This window comes from Carya illinoinensis, chromosome 10 (assembly GCF_018687715.1).
Source record: "Carya illinoinensis cultivar Pawnee chromosome 10, C.illinoinensisPawnee_v1, whole genome shotgun sequence".
Classification (NCBI taxonomy): Eukaryota; Viridiplantae; Streptophyta; class Magnoliopsida; order Fagales; family Juglandaceae; genus Carya; species Carya illinoinensis.
In genome coordinates, this window is record NC_056761.1 from 19,250,417 (window position 1) to 19,254,768 (window position 4,352).

Below are 4,352 nucleotides of genomic sequence, written 5' to 3' on the forward strand. Positions count from 1 at the left end.
AAAAATTTTGAGGTGTGTGGATGCACTGAGGCACATCAAGTACTCTACGCCAGCTATCTCTTGCATGGTACCGCTTCTGATTGGTGGGATACCAAGAGGGTGCTGTTGGAATCTGAACTGGGATTTTTCGCTGCGGTGACCTGGCAGCGTTTCAAGAAGGAGTTCAATGACCGCTTCTTTCCTGCATCGGTAAGGAAGCAAAAGGCAAGAGAGTTCTCCAATCTGGTCTAAGGGGGCGCGACAGTGGAGCTGTACGCCCGGAGGTTCATAGAACTTGAGCGGTTTGCTCCTCACCTTGTCGCCACTGAGGAGATGCGAGCAGATCGTTTCCAGGAGGGGCTGCGTCATGACATACGCCGTATGGTGGTCAGCCATCGGATATCCACTTTTCAGGAGTTAGTGGATGTGGCCACCCTTGTAGAGCGGGAAAATAATCTGAGTATGGGCTCCCCTCCAGGGTATAAGAGGCGGAGTTTCTCTGGTGAAGGAAGCAGCTCGGGTTCGCCCCAGAAATTCGTTCAGCGGACCGGAACTCGACCTCAAGCATCCTCAAGTGTTCGCATGGGAGGACGTGTGCCTGTTTGTGGAGCTTGTAATAGAGCTCATGAGGGCGAGTGTCGGACGAGTAGCGGACCCCAGTGTTATCGGTGCGGCCAAGTGGGACATATTGCTCGGGATTGCCCCGTCAGAGTTCAAGGAAGCCGTGGAGGTAGACACGGTGGAAGAACCAACCCGAGACAAGCAGTGCAAGCCCGGGTTTATGCTGTCACACCCGGAGAGGTGGATGATGAGGCACCAGCGACCCATGATGCTGGAGTAATTACAGGTATGGTTTAATTTAATCTTAAGTTGGATTTAATTTTTGGTGTTTGTGGTTTATTCTTTGCTTTTTGGATTTCATGGGTTGATGTGTTTGGTTCAGGAAGAGTTCGTTTGTATGAGTTTTATGCTTGTACTTTGTTTGATTCCGGTGCTTCACGGTCGTTTGTATCTTCCACGTTTGCTCGGGTGTGTAACTTGGTCACGGAACCGTTGCCGAAGGCTATGGTAGTGGCTCTACCCGATGGTGAGATGGTGTGGTGTTCCAAGGTTGCTTTGGGATGCCTGTTAAATTTTGAGGGAAGATTCCTGGATGCTGATTTGGTGGTGTTCAAGCTGTTGGGTTTTGATATCATCCTCGGGATGGATTGGCTATACCGATATTCTGCGAGTATTAATTGCAGAAGTCGGATAATTAGCTTTCAGCTTCCAGATGGTGATTGTCTGGAATTTGCGGGGAGTAGATTAAAAGAAAAACCGATAATTATATTGGCGATTCAGGCAAGACGAGAGATTGCATGGGGAGCGGATGCATTCTTGGTGCAGATGGTGTCCACGCCGTCTGAGAAGAAATCTTTGGTAGACATTCCAGTTGTGGAAGAGTTTCCCGATGTGTTTGTGGATGACTTGCCCGGACTACCCCCTGTTTGTGAGATGGAGTTTGTTATAGACTTGGAACCTGGAGCGGCTCCTGTACATAAAGCTCCTTATCGCATGGCACCGGCTGAATTGAAAGAGTTGAAGACTCAGTTGCAAGAATTGGTAGAGAAGGGATTTATTCAGCCTAGTACGTTGCCGTGGGGTGCACCAGTTTTATTTGTTAAGAAGAAAGATGGAACCCTCCGTATGTGCATTGACTATCGGGAATTGAACAAGGTGACCATCAAAAATAAATACCCTCTCCCGCGGATTGATGATTTGTTTGACCAACTTCAAGGAGCAGCCGTGTTCTCTAAGATTGATCTGAGGTCGGGATACTACCAGCTGAGAATCAGAGACCAGGATGTGCCTAAAACTGCTTTCAGGTCGAGGTATGGGCATTATGAATTTAAGGTGATGCCGTTTGGGTTAGCTAATGCCCCTGCAGCGTTCATGGATTTGATGAATCGAGTGTTTCGACCTTACCTGGATTCCTTTGTGGTAGTATTTATTGATGATATACTGATTTATTCCCGAGATGTTGAAGAGCATGTGTATCATCTTAGTCTGGTACTAGAGAGATTGAGAGAACACCAACTATACGCCAAGCTCAGTAAGTGTGAATTCTGGTTGGAAGAAGTTAAATTTCTTGGGCATGTAATTTCCCGGGGCGGAGTGGCAGTTGATCCTAGTAAGGTGGAAGCCATTTTGTCATGGCAGCGCCCGACTACAGTACGTGAGATCAGGAGTTTCTTGGGGCTCGCCGGATACTACCGAAGATTTGTAGAGGGTTTTGCTTGCCTATCCGGACCTCTCACAGCTTTGACTCGGAAGAATACAGAATTTGTTTGGTCAGAGAAATGTGAGAGAAGCTTCCAGGAATTAAAGAACAGGTTGACAACGGCACCAGTGTTAGCACTCCCAGAACCGCATAAGCCATTCGTAGTCTTCAGTGATGCGTCTAAGTTCGGTTTGGGTTGTGTCCTTATGCAGGAAGGACAGGTTGTAGCCTATGCATCTCGTCAGCTAAAGGACCATGAAAGGAATTATCCGACGCACGATCTAGAATTGGCTGCGATTGTTTTTGCCCTTAAGATCTGGCGGCACTTCTTGTATGGGGAAGCTTGCGAGGTATTTACCGATCACAAGAGCTTGAAGCATTTGTTTTCCCAGAAAAATCTGAACATGAGGCAGAGGCGATGGCTGGAGCTAATCAGTGACTATCAGTGTGAGATCAAGTACCACCCGGGGAAGGCTAATATAGTTGCTGATGCTTTGAGCCGGAAGTCTCACTTGGAAGATGAAGCCGAGCCGTCAGATTTGGATTCGTTGCTTTGTGGGATGAGAAGGCTCCTTATAGAGAGTTCGCAGCAAGTAGAGATTTTGTCTTCAGTTCTTGATATTCGGGTAACCGATTTTGAAGAATTGAAAACTCTCCAAAGAAAGGATCCGAAGCTGCTGAACATCAGGAAGAGAGTCAGAAAATCTCGAGGGCCGTTGCATTATAGCATGGATAATGATGGGATACTTCGGTTCTGAGATCGCAGAGTGGTCCCAAAGGACTCAGATTTCAAAGAACGGATCATGGCGGAAGCTCATGCGGCCCCGTATTCAGTTCATCCCGGCAGTACAAAGATGTATCGAGACTTGAAGAAAAATTACTGGTGGGATGGAATGAAGAAAGACGTTGCCTTATATGTGGAGAAATGCCACACGTGCCGTCAGGTAAAGGCCGAGCATTAGAGACCTGCAGGTATGCTCCAACCCCTCCCTATTCCTGAGTGGAAATGGGATGATATCACGATGGACTTCGTGGTGGGTTTGCTGAGAACGCCTAGTGGGAAGAATTCTGTTTGGGTGATTGTGGACCGGTTAACGAAGAGTGCTCATTTTCTGCCTGTTAATAACACCGACTCTTTGGGTAAGTTGACCCGTTTGTATGTCAAAGAGATAGTGCGACTACACGGCGTACCAAAGAGTATAGTGTCGGATCGAGACCCGAGGTTCACATCGCAGTTCTGGAAGAGTTTGCAGGCAGCTTTGGGTACTAAGTTGAAGTTTAGTACTGCTTATCACCCGCAGACAGACGGCCAGTCAGAGCGCACCATTCAGACCCTGGAAGACATGTTACGAGCATGTGTCCAGGAATTCCAAGGAAGTTGGGAAAACCATTTGCCGCTCATCGAGTTTGCATACAATAACAGCTTCCATGCGACCATTCAGATGGCTCCCTATGAAGCTCTTTATGGGAGAAAGTGTAGGTCGCCCTTGTGTTGGGATGAAGTTGGTGAGAGTAGGGTAATTGGACCCGAAATAATTCAAGAGATGCAAAGCCAAGTCCGGATCATCAGAGATAAAATGGCGGCAGCTCAGAGTCGCCAGAAGAGTTACGCTGATACCAGGAGGAGAGAGTTGTCGTTTGAAGTTGGTGATTGGATTTACCTTAAAGTCTCTCCCATGAGAGGTGTTAAGTGTTTTGGTAAGAAAAGGAAGCTAGATCCGAGGTACGTCGGCCCTTTTCAGATTCTGGAGAGAGTAGGGTCCGTCGCCTATAGAGTTGCTTTGCCAGATTATTTTGGGGATGTTCATGATGTCTTCCACGTATCATCCCTGAAGAAGAGCTTTGGACAGCAAGAGCCACGCTTCGTCGACCCAACGGGTATTCAGTTGCAACCGGATCTCACTTATGAAGTTGTTCCGTCGCAGATCATGGATTGGAAGGAGCAACAGTTGAGGTCCAAGACGATACCTTTGGTTAAAGTGGCTTGGGGAGATCCGTTAGCACAAGACTTCTCTTGGGAGCGAGCAGCGGACATGAGGGAGCAGTACCCGTATTTGTTCGAATAAGGAAGGTATGTGTCTTAATCTTGATCACAGATGGTTTATGTGCTTTC